The 24,303-nt window shown below is 41.9% G+C and overlaps 5 non-coding genes across 5 annotated transcripts; 1 reads left to right on the top strand and 4 right to left on the bottom strand.

Annotated features, from left to right (window-relative positions):
* Positions 1-5,244: 5,244 nt before the first annotated feature.
* TRNAA-UGC (transfer RNA alanine (anticodon UGC)) lies at positions 5,245-5,316 on the bottom strand. Its single transcript has one exon. It is a non-coding gene; the product is annotated as a tRNA-Ala (tRNA).
* Positions 5,317-17,140: 11,824 nt separating this feature from the next.
* Positions 17,141-17,212, bottom strand: TRNAD-GUC (transfer RNA aspartic acid (anticodon GUC)). Its single transcript has one exon. It is a non-coding gene; the product is annotated as a tRNA-Asp (tRNA).
* Positions 17,213-17,662: 450 nt separating this feature from the next.
* Positions 17,663-17,735, bottom strand: TRNAF-GAA (transfer RNA phenylalanine (anticodon GAA)). The gene has a single exon. It is a non-coding gene; the product is annotated as a tRNA-Phe (tRNA).
* Positions 17,736-23,425: 5,690 nt separating this feature from the next.
* Positions 23,426-23,497, bottom strand: TRNAD-GUC (transfer RNA aspartic acid (anticodon GUC)). The gene has a single exon. It is a non-coding gene; the product is annotated as a tRNA-Asp (tRNA).
* A 291-nt stretch (positions 23,498-23,788) lies between these two features.
* Positions 23,789-23,860, top strand: TRNAA-UGC (transfer RNA alanine (anticodon UGC)). Its single transcript has one exon. It is a non-coding gene; the product is annotated as a tRNA-Ala (tRNA).
* The last annotated feature ends 443 nt before the right edge of the window (positions 23,861-24,303 follow it).

Raw genomic sequence — 24,303 nt, 5'->3', positions numbered from 1 at the left:
CATCCTCCCTAACCTGTAATGTGGGCCAGCCTGTTCATCTCTTCCATCTACCTCTATTGTCCCTTGTGCAGTCCTCACCTTCAATGCTTCAAGGAATGTAAATCAGCTACCAGAAGCCATTTGGCATCCGAAGAATGAAATGCCGGTATTAAAACAGGAGCCTTTGTTCAGGGGCAAACATTAAAACAACTTTGCTCTTTCCCAAAAGCAGTCCAGTCGGCCAGTTTCCTCCTACTGAATTCTGATCCTCAATGAATGATTTTATAGAGTGTCTGGCATCCTACCACCTATCCTAGTCTGAACAATAAACATTAAAATATTTTTATCCATTTGGTTTTCCAAGTGTGGATTGTAAAGTCTAAAGTCTGAATGGGATGGATTTCATTTAGAAAGTTCTAGGCCTCTTTTTACCCCTACCCCATCAAGTCCCCCACAGGAACATTTGAAGGACTTCAGATACAGAATGTCTCCTCCATATTGACTCAGGCAAATCCCACATATAGATCTCCCTGTTTTATGCCTTAGTTAATGTTACTGATCAAGAAAATTATAAAACAAAGCTGTCTCTGTTCTATCTTCCAGATATATGCATAAACTGTATCAAAAATACACATAAAAGGCAGGAAAGGAAAACAGAGACTTCTAACACTTTTAAAAAGCTAACTAATGAAGGACATTTTCCTCCTGAACTATTCTTTACTCCTAAAAATTTTGTTAAGTTTTTTTCCCCTTCCAATTTTCAGATTCAAAAATTCTACCTAAAGTACATTACAATGAAGTTCCATTGACATTTAGCTTAGCCCAGAAATACCTCCCTAAAGACCAGGGGGTATTATGATGTCAGCCAGGTACTTATTTATGTTGTCATTTGATCAAAATTTGCCTTAGAGGAAATTGTTGGCAACCATAACACTAGAGTGAAATGATTTCCACAGGGGGAGAAGGGGCTCCACTTGAGAAAAGAAAATTAGAGCTAAAAATAAATGTCTACTAGTTAGAGTTGATTGAATTGACTATTTACTTAGAATCGGAGTAATTCCCTTTCCTAACAACCTACATTGCAATATCTGTTCAGGTCCCCAGCTGATTTTTAAGGTGTCTGGCTATTCAGACAGTTTTTCAATTATAGATAAGAATTTGGAGTTAGAAAGGCCTTTTAGATCATCTATGTCCTTAATTTACAGCTAAATAAGTCAATTGACTGGCTCCAAGTCAAAAAAACAGAAACATAAGACAGGAAAAAAAATCTATTTACAAATCTCTATCCATATATTTGATATATAAATATCTTTATTTGATTCATATAATATTTCACATGTTTCATCTTATATAAATTAATTTATATAATGATTATATTTTATAAAATATTGAAATTATTTCTATAGATTTATTTTCTACATATATTTTAAATTTCTGCAATCAGAAAAATAGTTCCCTTTTTGGCTGGTTTTTTTTCAATTTATAGAAATCTTCATTTTATTTATAGAAACCTTATTTAAAATACAAGCTTTTAGGATACCACTGACATCCTTATTACTCAAAGTGAAATATACAATGGGGATTTAAAAGACCCCTTCCCCAATTTTTTTCTGTTTAAGTACAGGATTAGAACAAGCCAGGTTTCTTTCAGAGTGACCTAGTTTCATGTGAAAACCACACCCTGCTTTTGTTTTTTGTTTGTGTGCAGTAAGGCTGATGATTAATGTACACGAATCAGTTGGGTCACAAGTTTTGAAAGACTAGAAGAGAAACAGCTGTTGGGTGAGAGGCTGGGGGGCTGGTGATGACCCAGATTTAGGAGGTGGGGGGAAGGGATGAAATCCAAATTGAAAAATAGAAGTTCTGAATCCTGGCCCTCTCCCCTACTCCTGGCAAATGCTGGAGGGGCTCAGAGGGTGGACCCTTGCTTGTACTGTCAGATTTTTAAATCTGGTCATTGGTTTGGCTCTCTGAGGGAAGGATACAAAAACTAAATACATCAATAAAAATGTCTTTTTTAAAATGAAGCTGGATGGAGTTGGGGAGAGCTTATGGTAAGGAGTTGAAATTAAAACCTAGAAATCCAGGAACTGGGCCTGGTGTTCTGGGGGAATGTGTCTCCAGGCCAAGGACCCGGAGATGGGGAGGGGCAAGGATGTGTTTCCAGGCTGAGGAACTGAGGATGGAGGGGGCAAGGATGTGTTTCCAGGTAGAGGATTTGGGGATGGGGAGCAAGGATGAGGAAGGGAGAGAGCGGATCTCGGGGTCCCTTGAGGGGAGGCTGTGCTCTCTGAGCAGAGGCGGGGCTGGCCCTGCAGACAGATGCCTCTTTGGGGAGGTCTGGGCATCCCTCCTTGGCCAGACCCAGAATTCTCCATTCTCCCTCCCCCCAGATATCCTTCCTTCACTTGCACCCAGTGGGAAAAGCTGCTCCAGAGGCACCGGCGTGGGAGAGAAGAAGGAGCCTCAGTGGGACCTGAGCCAATGGAAGATGGAGCAGGGCCCAGCAACCACTTTCTGATTGGTGGGGAAAGAAACGCATGCACGACCTTGCCCGGGCTCACAAAGGGGTTTGAGGGCTGGGGAGGAGGAAAGGAAGGGCAGCCACCTCTCCCAGCTTTCTCTCCTTTCTTTCCTCCTGCCCCCAGCAGAGAAGTAATCACCCTGAAGAGTTACTTCATCTTAGTTTGCATCTGCTGGGTACCAATCAATTCAGTTTGGGGAAAATCCTGGTAGCTCCTGGCTGAACCAACAAAGGATGCTTCCAAAGGAAAGGGGAGGGAGGAGGCTGGAAGACCCAGTTTTGAAGGATCAGGGCACCCCCAGCTCTCCTCAGCAATTTGATCTTAAGGAGGCCTTAATCCAGCAGCCAAAGGGGCTCCTTTGTTGTTTATCCCTGCCTGGCTTGGTCTTGGCTTAATTAGGTAACCAGTTGCAAAGAATTAATTGCACACTCACCCCTTTTCTAAGGAAGGGCTTTTCCCACCCTGAGCAATCTCAGAATAAAGGCTTCTTCAAGTATCTTTTTTTCTCCTGCTGCATAATGCTGGGAAGATTTCATTGAGGCCAGTGGAAAATCACTGGAAACCTGTCATTTCTATTGAACATTCATGAAGTCTGAACAATGATGGCTGGCTCTCAATAACGAGGTCTTTCTTTTCAAAAAAGCTATATTCTTACTCTTTCTAAAGACAAAACCAGCCAAACAAAATCCCACTCTGCAAGAAGCCTTTCCTAGTCCCCTTAATTCTAATGCCTTCACTCTAAATGAGTTCATATTTGTAAAGCCTTAGCCCAGCACCCGGTATTTCATTTCCTTGGCAGAGATACTGGAATGGCTTGCCATTTCCTGTTCCAATTTATTTTACAGATGAGGAAACTGAGGCAAACAGGGTTAAGTTACTTGCTAATAAGGATTTGAGACCGGATTTGAACTCAAACTTGAATCCAGATCCAGCACTCCATCTACTGTGTGGCCTACCTGCTCCAAGTATTACATAAAGGTTAATTATTATTATTATCTCCATTAATTTGTCCCAATTAATTCTATTTAATTTATCCCATCTATATCTTGCATGTACATAGTTGTCTGTCCCATTAGATTGTCAGCTCTGTGAAGACAGGAATAATTTTTGTCTTTCTTTGTATCCTCAACCCCTAGCACAGTACAGGAATGTAATACTTACTGATTGATTCTTTGACAAATAATTTACAGATACTCAGTAAGTAAACACACTAAAAGCCATTAAATAACCTCAACTAAACTCATGAACTAAATCAACTCCAGCATTTTAATCGGATCTATTGGCCTTGAGTAATCCACTGTATCTATACTCAACAAATAAACACACTAAAAACCATTAAATAACCTCATCTAAATTCATATTATTAACTAAATCAACTCCAGCATTTTAATCGGATCCATTGGCCTTGAGTAATCCACTGTATCTATACTCAACAAATAAACACACTAAAAACCATTAAATAACCTCATCTAAATTCATATTATTAACTAAATCAACTCCAGCATTTTAATTGGATCCATTGGCCTAATGGTTGAATAATCCACTATGTTTTTAAGACAAGATCAATTAAAAAACGGAGATGGAGGATTGCTCAGTCCTTGAAATATTTTACACAATTTGGATTACAAACTGAATGAAGCAGCAGTATTTGGGATGTGCTACATGCAAAATATAATTAGAAAATGCTACATTTTATGGTGATCAGATTAGAAAATTATTTCAAAATGCACATCCTCCCTTCTCTAAAAGAAGTGAGGAATCATGGGTGTTGAATGCTGCATGCTCTCCAAGTCAAGGTCAATCAAACAATTACTGAGTTGTTTCCCTCCCACCCTTAGTCCCCTTTTTTGTTGCTGCTGCTGCTCTGTGTTTCCAGGGCTGGCTAGCTGGAACAGGGGAGGCAGGGGGTTACCTTCTGAAAGAAAGGTTTAAATGCAAAAGATATCATTAAAAACAATTTTTAAAGATTTATAAAGGGAATTATTTCAAAAGAACTCGTGAACATGAACTTTCTACTTTTTCATTTTTTAAGCTTTTTTTTTGATTAATACTTTAGTACATGGTTTGAACTTTATTCATTTGAAGTAAACTTTAAAGTTCTTAGATGAATAGACCCCATCCTTGACCCCCCAGAAGTTTTTTTTGTTTAAGCAAAAGGGGACTAATTTCACAAAAAAATAAAATACTAAGGCAGACTGTGACAAGGATTAGAAGAGAGGTGTTTGGGGATGGCACTGGGCAGAGGAAGGGATTCCACAGTCACGTTTAGGGTCATGCTCTCAAAAAGGTCTTGATTTCTAGTCTGTGACCTTGACTGTAAAATATTTTGAAAACTGTTTCAGTATAATCTGTTTCCTTCCTACTCTTGTGTCTTTTCCTTCATTCATTTAACAACATGATTCCCAGCAGGGTGAATAAGCCTCCTCCCCATGCTCAAGGTTGGCAGGGCACCGAAAAATTGAAGAACCCCTTCCCTGAAATGAAAACCTAGCTTTGGAAAATACCCAGAGGTTACAGAGCCAACCGTTGCTGAAAAACAGAGGTATTGGTTTCAGGATAACTGGAATGGATGAAGAGAACATTATTTTAAAATAAATAATTAACCCCTCCCCCCAAAAAAAAGCCGGTTTCCCCCAAATTTTGTAAACAAATCGAACTACCCTGTTTGAAAAAATTGTAGTGCTACCTGTTGGGGGAAGGGGAAAAGGGACAACTCTGTTAAGAGGACAAAAAGGACACTTGGAGATGCCGGGGATTGAACCCGGGGCCTCATACATGCAAAGCACGCGCTCTACCACTGAGCTACATCCCCAGCCTCCTCCTCTGGCTACCAACAGAAATGCCTAAAAAGGATGAGTTTTCTGATCTGCTTCCCTTTTATTCCTAAATTTGATATTTTAAAATGAAATTAAACAGTTGACCCTTAAAAAAAAATTCACATTCTGTCTAGACAGAAAAGAAAGCTAAATGAAAAAAAAAAAAAACATCTGAGCCTTTCCCTAATTCAGCTCCTTGAAATCACAGAAAAGTCTGGACCCCAAATTGTTTATAGGGTCTTCTCTGCAAGTTCCTATTTTCTGCTGTGTTTCAAGAATAAGGGAAAAGAGGAAGAAGGAGAGAGATAGGAAAAGAAAGAAAGAAAGAGAAAGAAAGAAAGAAAGAAAGAAAGAAAGAAAGAAAGAAAGAAAGAAAGAAAGAAAGAAAGAAAGAGGAAAAGAGAAAAAGAAAGAGAGAGAAAGAAAAAAAAAGATAAGGAAGGAGGGAAGGAAGGAAAAAAGGGAAAAAGAGAAGAAGGGAGGGAAGAAGGAAGAAACTAAAATTTTTCTCTCATGGTTATTATTTTTTATTTTTTAAAAACACACTTTATTTGAAACTTTTGTCTTTATATCACAGGATTTCACTCTCTAATACAGATCAAATATTTCCTTCTAAACCCCCCATCTCCAAAAGAAAAGAAAATCAAGCAATACTGAGGCATTAAATGCCATGGTATACAACATTTAACCCTGTGGTCCTTCATATCTCTGAAGGGGGGAGGTTCATTATATAATGTCCCCAAATACCCATCACTGGTGATCCTGGTATATGAGGTCAGTTTCCTGTTAACCATCTTTCCATCTCCACTGATAGTCTTTGTGCATATTCTCTGTTTTGTTCTGTTTATTTCATACTGCATTTCTTCCTATAAGACTTCCCATGTTTTCTCCAAATTCTTCATATTCATTATTTCTTTTTATTATTATTATTATTATTATTATTATTATAGCTTTTATTTACAAGATATATGCATGGATAATTTTTCAGCATTGACAACTGCAAAACCTTTTGTTCCATCCCCTCCCCCAGATGGCAGGTTGACCACATATTCATCATTTCTTATTCCTCAATAATACTGCATTAATTCCTTTATGAATTTGTTCAGTTATTTCACAATTGATTGAGATCCCACTTCATTTCCCATTCTTTGCTACTACAAAGTGCCCCTATAAATATTTTAGTATACATTGAACATTAGTTTCTGGGGTTTTTTTTTACCACCATGCATATTTTTAAATATAAAGTAAAAGATGAGATTATAAAGAAGTCAAATATATTGAAATAGTTATCAAAATATTTAAAAAATAAACATGTTTTGGAAGCAAGGTTGAGACAGGTTCAGACAATAAGGGGCTGTTAAAAGTTCTTAAGTGATAGAAAGACTCAACCATCTCTGGACTTAGATACACATGTGACTTCATGGATGTGAGTATGGCCTTGACACTGATGCTTAGGATGACCAAGATGTGCCTTTTCATTTTGCTAGACAATTTCCATAAATCTTCTAGCAAACTTCCCGATCATAGATTTAAAGGCAGACAGGACTTTAGGGCCTCCAAACCCAGCCTCCTTGTTTTCCAGATGAGGAAACTGAGCCAGAGGGAGACTGTCCATAATTACACAGCTAGTAAGTGATAGAAGCAAGATTTGAACCCAGATTTTCTCACTCTTCTCTTTGCAGTGTCCCACACACCTTTGGTGTCTGTCTTTTAATATTTTATGAATAATAAGGCAACCCTAATGTGTCACATCCATTTGCCATCTTTTTCTGATAATGAATGTCACTGAGACAAAATACACTTTATATGACTTTATATGGGCTGGTCTGGATTATTAGGCTGATTTCTTTTGAGTGGATTTAGAGCTCCTGAAAGGGACCTTATGATGGATAAAATCAAAACTAAATGAATTCTCGTAATCCTCCTCCTCAGAAATCAAACTCTGAAGCCTCCTCTTGACATGGAGGTTACCCACCTGGAAAGTCCCTTCACCACCAATCAACTGGGAAAAGGATCATGGATTTAGAGACCATTAAGTTCAGGGTTTCTTATCCTGGGGCCCACACCCCCATACAGAGCAGGGGGTGCTTGAACTTGGATGGGGAGGGAGGAAATGACACCTTTCTTTTCCCTAACCCCCTAACTGAAGTACAGCATTTCCTTCCATTTAGTTTTGCTTTTAAAAGGAGAAGAGTGTCTTCTCACATTGCCAAAAGGATCTGGATGAAAAACCGCTTCCTTTTACAGACAAGGAAACTGAGGTTCAGTGACTGGCCCAGGCTAAGGGGCAGAGCTAAGATTTTTCAGCCAGACCTCTGACTCCAAACGGGCTCCCCAGGTATGGCAGTTGTGTGAAGGTAAGATTGGAACCTGTAGAGATTCCTTTAACTGAAGGTAAGCCCAAGGACCATCTCCCTTTTGTCTCTGTGTTCCCAGCATCTCCCTTAGGGTCTGGTGCTTCATAAATGCTTCTTGTTTGGCTGACTGAGGCAATCAGTTTGGGACACTGTAGGTATGATGTGATGGAAAGCAAACTGTAAACCTGTTAACCTTCTTCCGAGTTTAGTCTTAGAGAGACAAGAGTTAGGTTGTTTTTGTGGTTTTATTCCTCTTAAGACGGCAAATGCCTACATGGGAGCCCAGGTAGATACATGGCAGCCCAGGTAGATCCCAGCCGGACGTGGGCATAAAGGGGTTATAAAGACAAAAGTCACAAGGGAGGATGGGGGGGTGGAGAGGAATCGCATGATCTGATCAGGTGATTCTGGGCTGGGCTATTTTTCAGAAATGAATCATGGCTGTATCAGGTTTGGCCACTGCTTTGGGGTTGACCTGAGCCAGGCTGAGATGGTTCTGTGGCAAAGCAAGGGGGGTTCTGGATTCAGTAGGAGGAGGATGCAAAGAATTTCTAAGGAAGGAAATTCTGCAAGGAAATGTCGGATGTTCCCAGCTGAAGGAAGGCTCAGTTTGTCTCCAGCTCCTGATTCCCCAAGTCAGTCTGGCCTCCTCTGGTTAGTAGGGGAGCTGGAGCAAATCAAGGTGGCTGGTAAAATCAGCAACTGCCTCAGTCTCACAAAGCCAAGGAGAGAACTAATTTTTATTGAGCGCCTACTATGTGCCAGGCTGGCACGTAGTCTCTGGGTCACTAGACCCAGATGGCTCTTGAGGAGAGAGTAAGGCTGGTGACTTTGCACAGCCCTCCCTCACTTAAATACATTTCACTGTCATGATCAATCAATGTTATGATCCTCTTTGAGAACTAAGATCTAACAACCTGGGAATAGAAGAAGGGCAATGCAGTTTTCCTTCCTTTCTTTTCTCCTTCCCTCCCTCTCTTCCTTTTTTCCTTCTTTCCTACCTTTTTCTCTTTTTTTTCTCATTTCTTCCCTCCCTGCTTTCCTTCCTTCTTCTCTCCCTCCCTCCTTTTTTTCTTTCCTTCCTTCCTTCCTCCCTCCTACCCTCTCTCTCTTCCTTTTTTCTTTGCTTCCTTTTTCTCTTTTTTCTCCTTCCTTTTTCCCTCTTCTTCCTTTCTTCCTCCTTCCTTCTCCCTTCATGATTTCCTTCCTGCCTTTCCTCCTCTCCCTCTATTGTACCTAAAAGAATATAAATTTTGTTTGCTGAAACTTAACGAGTTATCTTGGAGTTCACTGGCTAAGGTTTCTTTCTTTCTTTTTTTTTTTTTTTTTTACCTTTAATTAGAAAAATATTTTTTCCTTTTTTTATTATTATTATAACTTTTTATTGACAAAACATATGCACGGGTAATTTTTTACAACATTATCCCCTGTACTCTCTTCTGTTCCGACTTTTCCCTTCCTTCCCTCCACCCCCTCCCCCAATGGCAAGCAGTCCTCTATACATGTTAAATATGTTATAGTATATCCTAGATATAATATATGTGTGCAGAACCGAACAGTTGTCTTGTTGCACAGGGAGAATTGGATTCAGAAGGTAAAAATAACCTGAGAAGAAAACCAAAAATGCAAACAGTTCATACTCATTTCCCAGTGTTCTTTCTTTGGGTGTAGCTGATTCTGTCCATCATTGATCAACTGGAAATGAATAGATCTTCTCTTTGTCGAAGAAATCCACTTCCATCAGAATACATCCTCATACAGTATTGTTGTTGAAGTTTATATAATGATCTCCTGGTTCTGCTCATTTTACCTACCATCACATCAGTTCATGTAAGTCTCTCCAAGCCTCTCTATATTCATCCTGCTAGTCATTTCTTACAGAACAATAATATTCCATAATATTCTTATACCACAATTTATCCAACCATTCTCCAATTGATGGGCATCCATTCATTTTCCAGTTTCTAGCCACTACAAACAGTTTCTAGCCACAGACATTTTGGCACATACAGGTCCCTTTCCCTTCTTTAAGATCTCTTTGGGATATAAGCCCAGTAGTAGCACTGCTAGATCAAAGGGTATGCAGAATTTGATAACTTTTTGAGCATAGTTCCAAATTGCTCTCCAGAATGGTTGGATCCATTCACAAATCCACCTACAATGCATCAGTGTCCCAGTTTTCCCATATTCCCTCCAACATTCATCATTATTTTTTCCTGTCATTTTAGCCAATCTGACAGGTGTGTAGTGGTACCTCAGAGTTGTCTTAATTTGCATTTCTCTGATCAATAGTGATTTGGAATACTTTCATATGAATGGAAATAATTTCAATTTCATTATCTGAAAATTGTCTGTTCATATCCTTTGACCATTTATCAATTGGAGAATGATAGATTTCTTTCTTAAGGACCATGCCTTAAATCCCAATCATTCTGGTTCTCATTGATTGGCCAACATTAGGTCCCAGACCAAGCCCCAATTAGTCATTTTGGGGTCCTCAGAGTCACTCAGAATAAGTGTAAATAGCAACTATTTTTGCTCTGGTCAGAAACGCTAAAGATTTTCCCCTTCTAGATTGATTTTATTTTATTTTTTTTAATTAGGTTAAAAAAAAAAAAGCTATTCTTTGTCTCATTTTCACCTAGCCTTAATCGCTGATTGGGTGTTACCTCAGTCAAACTAAGATTTGTTAAAAATTTAGCTTAAAAAAGGTCAAGGCCTCCTCTGGTCATCCTAATCTACATCTGGCCACTGGACCCAGATGGTTCTGTAATGCCGGAGAAACTGAGCAAGACAGAGATTAGAGACCAATTTAATAGTTTATTAAATGGAGCTATATACTGGGACCAATCTAGCACTATCAGACTGCAAGCTTTTTTATAGGATAACAAGAACAAGGACATAATGGGGGAGGTACCTGGATGGGGGTAACCTAATGGGGGAGGCATCTAGGATGACATAATGGGAGGTACTAGGATAATGGGGGGGGTGTTGGGGAAGAGAATGCCCCCAGTTTGGGACATATTGAATTTAAGGAACCTCCAGAACTTCCGTTTGGAGAGAGGCAATTGGAAATGCAAACATGGAGATCAGTGAAGAGGTCAGAGCTGAAGAAACAGATCTGAGACTCGTCTGCCCAGAGATGGCCACTGGAACCATGGGAGATGAAATCATCAAATCAGATGGGATGAAGGGAAAAGAGATGAGGGTCCGGGGCAGGTCCCCACAGCAGGCAAGGCCTGGGCCAACAAAAGACAAAGAGAAGGAGCCACCAGATGGGGAGGAGGAGCAAGCAATGTCCTGAGTATCCAGAAATGTGTGACCCTGTCAGAGACAGGATCCTTGCAGAATGCTTAGAGGTGCTCCCCTTATACTAATTTTCCTATTCATATTGAAGTGCGCCCATCCTCCCAGTCTCCCAGACTCATCACTTAGGTTGTCATCATTGACTCCTATTTCTCATCCTTTCCACTCCCTCATTGTTCAAGCCCGGCCGTTGGGTCCCCAGCATCTCCTGGACACACTCCCTTCTCTCTCTGCCCTTGGGCCCAGCCATCCTCTGCTCATTTGTCAGATCCATGGTGTGCTAAAACATGTCTGACCGTACCAGCTCCCTCTTCATAAACTTCACTGGCTCCCTATTACATCCAGGACAGAATAAAAAATCTTCTGTTAAAAGATCTGGATCTCTGCAGAGAGATCCAGAAAGATGAAGATTAGGGAAACGTCATTACATTTATCAGCTAAGAGATCTTAGTCATGTTGGAGAGAGAAGGTTAATTTCAAAGATAAAATCATTTGCTTGACAGCAGCGAGCTTGGAGGGCAATGAGAGGGATAGAAAGAGAAGGCACCTATTATAGACAGGCTTTTCAGCATTTAGCCCCAAAGGCAGAGAGGGATGGTACCTTGGCTGGCAGGGATGGACCGCTCCAGCAAAGGATGGAGGAGACCTTTGGTTACTAAGCGACGGAAGGAGAAGGTGTTGGAAGTGGCCGTGGGGAAGCAAAGGCGCAAGCGGATGCTCTCGACCAGGGCCAGAGGAAGGATGAGTGCTAGGAAGATCATGTCACAGGAGGCAGATGGATCTCAGTGACCTCCAAAAGATGGAGGAGGCAAGAAGGGAAAACATTTAAGATGAAATTCGGTTTGTCTCCTACGAAGTAGGCATTGCATCAGTGGGAGATTTGGGTAGCCTTTGAATGGGAGGTTGGGGCAAGGAGTATGAGGAAGGGCATTAGTCCTGGGAGCATGGATCCCCAAATCATACTTTCCTGTGTGCTCCTCACATTGCTTCTGCACTTAAATCTATTAATTCATGATTACATTTTATCTCCCCATCCCATTACTCTCCCAAAGGAACAATTAAAAAAAAATTCTCATAACAAAATAGATAGTTCAGCAAAACAAATTCCTCCTTTAGTAACATCCAAAAAATGTTTATCTCATTTTAAGTCCATCCCTTCCCTACCAGGAGCTGGGAGGCACATTTCACCTTCAGACTCATGGTTTACCATGGCAACAATAGAAGTTCTAAAGTCTCTTAAAGATGTTTTTCTCTATAATGCTGTTGTCATTGTATATATTGTTCTCTCTGTGTTCACTTCAATCTGCATCGGGTCATCTTTCCTCTGGAACAGCCCATTTCATTATTTCTTTTGGCAAAATAATATTGCATTTCATTCATATGCCACAATTTGTTTGGCCATTCCCCTTTGTTTCCAGTTTGGGGCTATTCTGAAAAAAACATAATGATGTTTTTTATAGTATTGGTCTCTTTTCTTCTTTTTTTGATTTCTTCATGGGGTAGAGATGTAGTGGTTTAGCTGGCTCAAAGGGTCATGTATAATTTAGCATCTTTTGGGTCATGATTCAAATATATATTTTTTTACAGAATGGCTGGTTCAATTCATAGTTCCACCAAAAGAGACTTATATTAAGGCTCTATGTGTGCCTATGTGTGCTCCTCCAACATTTACTTAGCTTGTGTGACCTTAGCCGAATAACTTAACCACTATTAGCTTCAGTTTCCCCATCTGTAAGACAGAGATAATAATAACCTACCTTTCAGGGTTGTTTTGAGAATTAAATGAGAGCATTTTTATAAAGCACTTTGCAAAGTTTAAAATGCTATATAAATGTTAGCTATTACTATTAGTTATTTCTTTTTTTCATCTTTACCCATTAGATGGGTTTGCTATAATTTAATTTGCATTCTTTAATTATTAGTGATTTGGAGCATTTTTATGTGGTTTTAGATAGTTTGGATTTCTTTGAAAAAGGATAGGCCTCTGAATATTTATTGATTGAGGAATGGCTCTTTCCTTATATAGCTTGGAAATGAGACCTTTATTAGAAAAACTTGCTGGAAAGATTTCCTCCTCCTCCCAATTACTTGTTTCTCTTCTAATTTTAACTGCATTAATTATCACTGGGAGGAAAATTCCATAAAGGTAGAAGGCACATTCTCTGAGCAAGAGAACATTTTATTAACAAGGGCACTATCTACAAACAGAATGGATCAATGACTGGCCTCAAAGCCCTTTACTGATCTTTTTCAGTTTTTTAGGGGGAGTGAAGAGCAAAGAACAACTCAGGTTTTTCATTTTTTGTGGAGTAAAAAGCGAAGAACAAATCTTCACAGGTAGAAAAAGAAAATAATTGGTTACAGGATTGGCAGAATTATGGGGATGAGGAAAATGTCACTGATTACAGAGCTGAGGTGTGGGGAACAATGTGATTGGTTTGAAATTGGGAAATGAGGGTCTAGCAACAGTCCCTCCTTCTAGTTTGTGACTAAGGAAAGCTCATGGTTTGACTCTAGGTCAAGGGCCCAGACTTCTTTGGACATCCTTGTAGTATAGCCTTGGTGTCCACCTGAGCTCCACACAAATAAGATATCTCCTTAAGGCTAGAATAGAACAGTGATTAGTTGGAGATGGCAGACAGACACAGAGAGACAGACAGAGACAGAGACAGAATAGATACAGGCATACTGACCATGAACTTAACCCACTCCAGGCCAGCTAAACTTCTGCAATAAGCTCGGAGAGGAGAACAATGACTTAGTTACAGGCCAAGATCAATTAGTTGTAAATAGGATCCATCAACAAAAAGAAGATATAGAATCATTTAATCTTCTTGTTGAGGGGTGAGAGATACCCTAACAGCGATGGGGGTCCCCAGGCCGCTGTTGCAGGTTTGGTGAAAGAATTCGCAATCCCAGTCTGCAAGTGAGGTTTGGGGCAAAAATAGGTTTATTTCACTGAGAAACTCTTTCTCTCAGTGGGCCGCTTCCTGATTTGGAAGATAGCAAAGGTGTGGGTACAAAGTTGTTTTTTATTTAGCCTTCTAGCCTTTGAGCTAGGGAACATTAGGGGCTAATTTCTAAATCCATAAGGATGGTGACTATTCCCCAGACCAAAGTGATTCCCAGATCAATTGGGAAGTGGGAGATTCCAGTGGGAACCAGGTAGGCAGGTGGGGATCATTTCTAGGAATTTCCCCAGGCCAGGTGGCCCACCCTCCACAAAGATCAGGGAGACAGAGTCCTATGACATCATTCTCCTTTTGTAAAGGTTTGGGTACAGAGTTGTTTTTTATTTAGCCTGCTATCCTTTGGGCTTAGAGAGCATTAGGGGCTAATTTCTAAATCCATAAGGATGGTGACTATTCCCCAGACCAAAGTGATTCCCAGATCAATTGGGAAATGGGAGATTCCTGTGGGGAACCAGGTAGCTTTCTCAGAGCTGGGAGATTCAGGTGGGTGGGGATCATTTTTAGGAATTTCCCCAGGCCAAGTGGCCCACCCTCCACAAAGATCAGGGAGACAGAGTTCTATGACATCATTCTCGTTTTGTTAGTGCAAAACCTTTGACATTTTCATTTTCTCCCGTGATCATTTTTTCTATTGTTTGAAATCTTCCCACCTCCGAAGATCTGACAGGCAATTTCTTCCTTGCTCCTCTAAATCTAGTTATGATGTCACTATTTTTTTTCTTGACTGTCACACAGTTTTAGAATTCTAGCTTTTCCATAAGTATTCCCTTCCTCCTGTCAGAACCTAAGTTCCTGAGGTACCAAGAAGTTTTCACGTTTGAGTTTCTATCCCCAACAGTTAGCACAGTGCTTGACATAGCCTACATTTAATAAATGCTTTTTCATTCACCCTTTTCCTAATTTTTCCTATTACAATTATTAATATATGAATATATATTTCCTCCTATTGAATGGCAAGGCAAGCTCATTGAGCTTAATCTCATTGAGACTCAGTTTCTCATCTATAAAATGAGAATAATAATGTTCCCATAACCAACGTCGGAGCATTATGAAAGAAGGCCCGTAGTAAACCTTAAAGGATCATTTCAGTGGGAACTACTGAACTAAGCCAGGCATTTCTGGAGCCCAAACTTGAGATCTTACACACAGTAGCCTTTTAACTGGATTCTTTTGGATTGAAACAGTTTGGCCTGAATATTCAGTCCAACATTCCCTCCTATGTTAGTTTTTGAAATCTTTCATTTCCTTTAAAGCTGAATTTGGGCGCAATCTATTCCATCTATTTATCCATCCACAGGCATATATCTTATAAACACTATGTCAGATTAGGGAGAGAAAAAAGGGAAAATTGGAGGGGTGGGGGTGGGGGTGGGGAACCTTCCTTAAGGAGTTTACATTCTAACAAGGAAAACAACCTTCATGAAATGTCCTTTTTGACTCTCCCAGGTAGAAATAATTCTTCCTTCCTGGAATTTCTCTCACTACTTGGTTTTACCTAAACATAGATCACAAGCAATGTATTATGGTGATATGGAGATTCCAAAGAAGGAAGAAGATCACATCAGGCTGCAAGTTCCTAGAGGGCAGAGGTTGTTTACTTTTATTTTTAACGTGCACTGCTGTTCTTGAACCATCTGGACACATAATAGCTCTTTAATAAATGATAGAAGAATTGGTGAGTTAAAGATATTTTGATTCAAAAAGGTCAAAAGTAGACTTGGGAGGAGTTATGGGATTTATCGGACTATTTCATATATTGCTTCACTCATTCAATTCAATAAGTATCTGTTATAATGTACAGTGTGGGATGGCAGGAGAGAACTGCTCCCTAAGCCAGAAAGAAGTGTGTTCACATCACAGCTCCCCCAGAGGGGTCTGGTGATCCTAAGCAACTCCCGATTTACCAGTCCTTCCAGCCAAGATAGAACAAACACCCTTTCTTCAGGGGACTTCCCTCCTTCTCCCTCATCTTGAACAGCAATTCACACTTAAAGCTAAGTGCTTTTCCATACAGAGATTCCCAGAAGGAAACTGAAGCCATTTAGTCCAAGCTCTCCCCATTTTACAGATCAGTAAACTGACATCCAAATATGTAAAGGAACTTGCCCAAGGTCTCTCTTTGTCTGTCTCTCCCTCTATCTCTTTGTCTGAATTTCTGTCTCTGTCTCTCTTTGCCTCTGTCTCTGTCTCTGTCTCTGAGACATACAGGAGCCAATATTTACACTGGATCATTTTAAGGCTCACATTCCCACTGTGGGGGAGCTTGAGCTGCAGTCAGTCAACAAGCATTGATGAATGATTTATTATGGGCCAAGTGCTGGTAATGGTTACAAAAAAAGGCAAAAAGTGCCAGCCTTCAAAGAGCTCATATTCTGATGGGAGAAAAAGCATAGCAATAATTAGGTACATATACATATGTGTGTGTGTACATACACATACATACATATATATAGCGTATCACTTCTTGTTTATTACATATAGTTGGAACAGTGCTATTATACAGGGATATAGGTAATATACTTATATATCACTATACACACATCATACTATATATTGTATATAATATTTACACATATGTATAAATACATACATTATATATACAATACACACATAAATATAAAGTATATAGGTTATAGTTAATTATGTATACTCTCTATATATAATGAAAAGGAGGTACCATCTTATATATGTTCCATGTTAAATATACACCATATATGTAAAAAGTATATTATTCTATGTGCCATACATATGCATACACACTAAATGAGAGGTACTATATGGATATATAGGTGATACATGTGTGTGCATGTCATGTGTACATATGTTTATGTATGGATGTATATAGATGCATGCATATATATATATATATATATATATATAATGTGTTGCACGTGTGAGAGATAATCATAGAGGGGAAGACCAGTGGGCTCTGGTTAGGAGAAGAAGTCATTTTAATATAAATATATTTAAAAGTCATAATAGATTTTTATGTTTAAGAAATACAAGAATAAAATAAGCACTTTTTAAAAAGATTACTTAATGTTTTGGGGAAAGTAGGTCGTATGTTTTTTTTAAAAAGAAAATTAGTTTGGTTTTTAACTTAATTTGAAAGGAAAAGCAGGGTTTTTTTTAATGAAAGAACAATAATTTTAAGTTGTTTGGGATTATGGTAAAACAGTTGGAGCCTCCCCGTCGGGGAATCGAACCCCGGTCTCCCGCGTGACAGGCGGGGATACTTACCACTATACTAACGAGGATTGGCCCGAGCTCGGAGCTCGCGATATCCATCTTTAAAGGGAAAGCCGGCGCGAGCACCTTCGCCAACAACCCCGAGTTCTATATTGTATGAGCTCGGGTTCGTGCAAGTTGCAGCCGCGGGATAGCGGCCCTAGAGGCGCCCCAAGGCCCCATGGCCTCCCCTTGTCCTCTCCCTTTGCTCTTTTAGTGAGTCAAGGCCAAACCCGAGGCTCAGAAAGGCTGGCCCTTGGGAGCGCGTGCAGAGGAGCTGCTGGCGGGAACCTCTTCTGTCCGCTCCGGGGGGTCACACTCTGTCCCCAGGAGGTGCTCATCTGGGATTTCCGTGATTTCTGGGGAGGTCCGTGAAGATCAAAGTAATAGGGATTAATTTTAAAAACGAATGGTGGAACGCAAGGGGGGAAGAAGGGAAAGGGGAAAAAAAAGAATACAAAACCAAAAATCCTAGCTTCTGCCGAAACCCGGGATCGAACCAGGGACCTTTAGATCTTCAGTCTAACGCTCTCCCAACTGAGCTATTTCGGCCGCTGGAGGGGCGCTCGCCAAGACCTGCCTACTACCTCTTGCTCGCGCCGAGCCCTTCCGGAAGTTTCTACGGCTCTGCGTTCTGCGGCCCCTCCTCCTCCCTAGGTCTTTACCTTCTGGAGCCGAATCCCTGGCTCTCAGCGCCCCCTCTCGGGGCTCTGCCCTGGCGGCCGCGGCGCCGCCTGGCCCCGCCCTGCAAAAAGCCCAGCTCGGCTCCGAACTCTGCCCGGGGTTCCACGACTGTGGATCTCCCGCCTCCGTGCCTTTGCCCCTGCCAGTGCCCAGTCCGGCAGGCACACCTTCACCCCTGAGTTTCTCCTGTTTCCGCCGAGCCCCACGTGGTGCAGGAGGCCTTCCGCATCCCCGGCTTCTGTTTCTTCTTCCCCAAGGTTTCCTTCCGTCTGCTCGGAATCTACCCTCTGCGAACAGCGTTTATTTCCCCCTTGTAATGTTAGCTCCTCAGCTTTGCGCCATATTCTGTCTCCTCAGCAGCCTGGGAGCGAGCGCTTGGATCAAGCTTGTCAGGTCACTCACGGGGTCCCCCGCGCTGCGCTCCGTGGGGGGCAATCACGGCGCCGACTCCCCTAACCATAGTGCTCCCATCAGGGCCGGGCCAGTAGAGTCTTGGCGGGGGGAGGGGGAGTGCTGCAGGAGTCCAAGGTCTGAGCCGCGGAAAGGTGGTCTGGTCCTGGAGGGCCTTGAATGCCAGACAAAGAGAACCTCGGGACCTTTCCCAGTTGCCTGCAAGCTCCGCGCCAAAGCGACCTCCGACTCGGGATCACAAATCTAGGCCTGAACCCTAGAGGCCCTCTGCGCTTTCATGGGCAGATGAGAAAACATCTGGCCAGGGGGATTTTTGTATTTTCCTGTCCTCCCCACCCCCCAGCAGAGTGTAAGCTCCTTGAGGGCAGGAACTTTTTATTTCTGTAAATGCTAATTATAGTGGCTAGCATCTATAGAGCACCACAGAGCTATTGGCTCACATGAGCTTCACGACCACCCTGGGAGGGGAGGGGGGCGTTAAATGCTTATTATGCCCGTTTAAGTAATTCCCTGGGGTCATCCAGGTCGTAAATGTGTGAAGCTGAACTTGAACCGAGGTACCAAAGAGCCTTCAGTGTTTGTTTATTGATTAATAAACAAGTGGGAGCTATTGATGATTTTTAAGGGAGAGCAGCTGGCCAGTGCACACGGAGGAACATTTTCACAATAGTATTGGTGAGGTTGAGAAGGGGACCAAACTTTTTTTTTGGGGGGGAGGAGGGTCACAGAATGGTGTCCCAAGTTCTCAAGAGAATTTGCAGGCTTGAATCCATTTCCTGGTCAAGGGGCAAAGTTTTATTGTAATTGTAATACCATCACAAGCTGGCTAAGTTCCAAAAGAAATGGGCAAATTGCTGAGAGAGGGGACCCCTTTATCCAGCTTTCTGTGCTTGACATGCTAATTCTGTGGCCCAGAGGAGTGGTCAGGACTTTGGTTTTCATTGACCAGATTATTAGTCAGCAGCAAATTGAGGGAGGAGGGGGGTCTATTCAGAACCGGATTGTTGTTCTGATCTTAGGAGCATGGGAAATCCCTGAAACGGACTCTAAAGCTTTAGGATCGCTGACTTATTGTTAGAACAGAAGCCCCCCTAAAAGCAGGGACCACGAAATCACGTGACATCGTTCTGTTAGAGGACGTGCGGACCAGGGGATGGGAGACAAAGGAGGGTCTCTGATAGGCGATGACGGGAGATGGTACAGGTCCTGGAGGAGGGAGGTGGGCTGGCCTTTTCAGATCACCCCCTGAAGTTTCAAAATGACTTTCTCCATATTATCTCATCCAGGTAAACGGAGGTGCCGGAAGACAGAGCCTGGGAGAAAATATTAAAAGCATCGTTAGACATCATACCTTTGGAGCCTCAGTTTCCCTGAATTATTAGGTTATGTCCTGAATAAAATTATTATGGCCACTCCCCCACTCTTCCTTACCTCATTAAGCTCTGGCCACTCTTACATCCAAGAGTCATAAAACTCTCAAATGACTGGGCATTGCTCGCTGTCTCCTGCCCTAGACTCTCTGCCTCCTGCTCCCGGCCTTCCTGACCCCCATCCTGTCAGGCCTGGAATCATGGCCTGGCCACTCACCCAGGGCTCTGCCCCTCCTTGCCTTTGTTTCCCCGATAGTTGGAGCCCTATAAAAGTCTCCGGAATTAATTGCCCACTAGGGATGCTTTGAGACAAGAGTCCCACGCAGTTAGCCATCTTCTGGACCTGAGATCTGTTCCACCGCTTGCCTCAGTTTCTCTGCCATTACAATACAATACTATGCACATATATACATACAAACACAATGTATATACACAGAACCATGGAGCTCTGTGAAACTCAATAAGCCTTTTAATTAAGCCCCTTCCTGATTCCTTCCCTTATCCAATTTCCTCTACCTACTGTCCCTACCCACCAAGTTGCCCTTATGTAAACAAAAACCACTTAACAAGTGTTCTTGTATTGGAGACTCACAACTGTGTCTTTATTCCCATTGTTAAAGAAGGGTGAGGCAGCAGTCCCACGGTAATGGCTGAATTTGAACCCTTTTCTTCCTGGATCCAGATCTAGGGCCTTAGCCAATGAGCCACCTCCATGAGAGGTGTATGAGAGCTTATGGGCACAGATATGTTGTGCGGGTGCATGTCTGTGTGTCTGTCTACTGAGCCACAATCTGTACACAAACATACACAGCACACCCCCATATACACATGCACACATTTCTATATACACTTACACATATATACACACAAACACATTATATTGGCATTTATAATACACATGCATCTATATATGCATGCACATATATACAAACCTAATGTATATACTTCTATGTATATGTACCCATACCCATACATACACATAGACATACCATATACACACATTTCTATATATGCTTATACACATAAATACATACTATATACATGTGTCTATTCACAACTCGATTTTCACATACACATATATACACATGTACGCTATATATACGTGTGTGCACTATATATACACACATCTCTATATACACACATGCACATATATACACATATCTCTCTATATACAAGCACATAGTTACATACAAACACATTGTATATATACCCTCATATGTATATATACCCATATATATACACACATAGACACTCTATATACAAATACACATAAACATGATCTACACATTTCTATATATACTTATGCAGATAAATACACAATACATACATGCATGTATATATACAACTATTTTCACATACACATACATATATACAGATGCACACACATATACATACATAAACATACTGTATATATACTTACATGTACATCCACATCCACACATACACATTATGTATGTACAAATATACACATCTGTATATACATATACACACTATATATACAAATCTATATACATCCATATATACACACACTACACACATACACATATACACTATACTTACATGTATGTATATACACAATCTATATACATACATATGACAAACACACAGTATATGCATACATCTCTACATACATGCACACACGTACACACAAACATTGTATACATGCTTACATGTATATCTATATGCACACATAATAAAAACTACATATACTTACACATATATACCCATCTACATACACATGCACATTATATATTTATATACATGTGTGTATATGCACACATACTCACTATAAACATATGCACATACATATACACACAAACATACTGCACATATACTAACATTTCATATATACATGTGCATATTACATATAGACATCTATATACATGCATACCCACTAAATACACAGCATACATACATGCCCACACTTATCACACATATGATCTTTTCCCAAACAGGCTCCCTGCGCCAGAGAAAACCCCCCTTTTTGCTTTTGTATCCCCACCAGCGCCTGGCATGGAGTGGGTGCCGGAAGTCCGCTGGGCACTCAGCATTTCAAAAGGAAAAGCAGGCCCCGGCCTCCGGGAGCTAACGTTCTACTGCTTGGTTAAATTTGATCCTGCAGCATTAGGAGCTGTGGGCTTGCAGCTTCCGAGAGAAGTCAGAAATGGAGATACAAGTGTGGGAGTCGCCTTCAGAGTTACGCAGCTAGGGAGATTGGTACTGGAGAGAGAGGAGAGGACCAAGGGCCTTGAGGGTCAGTAAATCAGTGCCCGAGTATTTATGAAGCACCTAATACGAGTGGGCCACTGGGATACAAAGTTCAAAGAGGCTCCCCCTCCCCAAGAAGTTCTTAAGGGCGGAACACGTGCAGACAACAACGGACAAGCCAGTTTTACCCAGAAGCACCGGGAGATGATTGACACAAGTCACTCATGTGGGGGAGGGGTTGCCTTTAAGAGGCTCAATAGTCAGAAAGAGCTGTCATAAAGGAAGAGACTGGGGAGAGCGAGGGGTCTCTGGAGACAGAGCATTCAGGAGGATGTTGCCCCTATTAGAACGCGTGCTCCATCAGGGCAGGAACTGGGGCCCTTTTGCCTTTGCACCCCGGGGAAGAGGTACGTATACTACGCAGAAGGGGCACTTATAAAGACATTTTGCTGGACTGGCTTGGAAACATGGAGTTCCGGTTGTGCTCTTGCCATTGATGAGCTGGATGACTGCAGTGCTCTGAAAGTCACTTTCCCCAAATGTGATAGCTAATGCTAACATTTATAGGATGCTTTAAAGTCTGCAGAGTGCTTTACAGAGGTTAACTCATTTGATCCTGATCAAGGTACTAATATACTAATAATATCTGTGCATCTGCCCACAGGTCTGCTTTCCAGCTAGATGAACTAATTCCCATAAGAAGCTTTGACTAGGAAAGTCCCAAATAAATATATCTTAAAATATTTGAAGTTATATATATTTTAATGACTTTTCTGCTCCCTTAAGCCATCCCTTGCTACAGAAAAAGGGGGGAAGGGGGAATTGCACTCCAGCAAAACCAGCCAATAGATCCATTCCCCTAGTCCCCCATCTCTGAGAAGAAGGGAGGCAACAAGCTTGTTCATTCTGTTTATTCCAAGACCAGGCTGGTTTCTCATCTTTTTCCCCCACTTGTGTCATTTTTAATATTCTTTCCCCGGTTTTTCAGTGTCAGCTATTGCTTATCGGTGACTATGGGACCACAGACCGAGATCTGGAAAGGGTTCTTTGAGGTCACATCATCCAGCCTTTCAAATGGGTAAATCGAGACCCAAGGGAGAAAGTGACTTGGCCAAGTTTGCGGATTAATGATTATGCATCATGTAGCAATTGCATAGTATATGCACTAGGTTATAGGAAATATACCATAATACCCCAGCATTCTAATATATTATGTGAAATCCATCATAATGCACAATCTAGTTATTAGAATATGAACTTCGAAAGCAAAAATTCATTTCGGAAAAGGGAAGAAAGAATAGGGAACGAGTATATGCTTTCCCCCAAATTCTTCCAGATTTCCAAAATCCATTTTGGAAAAAGAAAGAAAAGGAGGAGGGGAAAAAAGAGAGTATGCTTTTCCCAAATTTTTCCAGATTCTAGAAATACGTTTTGGAAATGGGAAGAAAAAGAGGAGAGGGAAGAGTGTATGCTACTCCCCCCAATGTTCCATATTCCTAAAACTGGGACAACAGCCTCTTACCAGAGAATGTAATCAATTTTCTTTGGAGGAAAAATGTGCACTGCGGCCTCCCCGTCGGGGAATCGAACCCCGGTCTCCCGCGTGACAGGCGGGGATACTTACCACTATACTAACGAGGAAGTGCCTTGTTCAGCCCCCTTCAGGATCCTCCATGTAACTACCACGTGTCTTCCTTGTCCTTTGCCACGTGTTCTTGCACTCTCCAGATCACAGTGAGCATGAGGGAGTCAGACACGAATTGCCGGGAGATTTGCAATTTATCCCAGGTGTTGCAGCTTATCTCTTCCCCCCATCTTCATTTGCATCTTACCAGTAGAAACCCATCCCCCACCCGTGTTTGTGCAAAAAGGGGAAAAAAATAGATTCTGCTTGGTACACCAGCCTTGGCAGAGGAGCCGAGCTGCAAGCGTGGGGATGTAGCTCAGTGGTAGAGCGCATGCTTTGCATGTATGAGGCCCCGGGTTCAATCCCCGGCATCTCCAGGGCGCTTCGCTTTTTGGCTTCTTCTCCCCTTTTGACTTTGAGCCCTAACACTGAGAGGGAGGGCTCCATTCTTAAGTCCCCAAGAGCCTCATTTTCCGGGCAGACCCAGCGGCCTCGGGCTGCTTGAGTCAGCGGGCTCCGCCTGCCCTCGAGCTCCCCCTCGTGGCCGGAGGCGGGAGGCAGCGCCAGGGATGCTCTTTCCTGCCACCTTCCCTACCTGCGCCCTGGCACCTGCGAGGAAGCTGTGCGTCCGCGGGTGGCGTCAGGAGGCCTGGGGGCGCTCCTCCTCCCGGGATGCCTCGGGAGACTGGCCCCCTTACCTTCTCAGTGTGCACCCCAAGACTGGCCACGATGCGAACCGCACCGATTTCGGAGCCCCGCATTCAACGGGCGCCTATTGCCTACAACCAGAGGGGGGGGGGGGGGGGGGGAGGGGAGAGGG

The sequence above is a fragment of the Antechinus flavipes genome, chromosome 1, assembly GCF_016432865.1.
Source record: "Antechinus flavipes isolate AdamAnt ecotype Samford, QLD, Australia chromosome 1, AdamAnt_v2, whole genome shotgun sequence".
Lineage (NCBI taxonomy): Eukaryota > Metazoa > Chordata > Mammalia > Dasyuromorphia > Dasyuridae > Antechinus > Antechinus flavipes.
The sequence above is the reverse complement of the archived record's forward strand: the minus strand, read 5'-3'. Positions and strand labels throughout refer to the sequence as shown.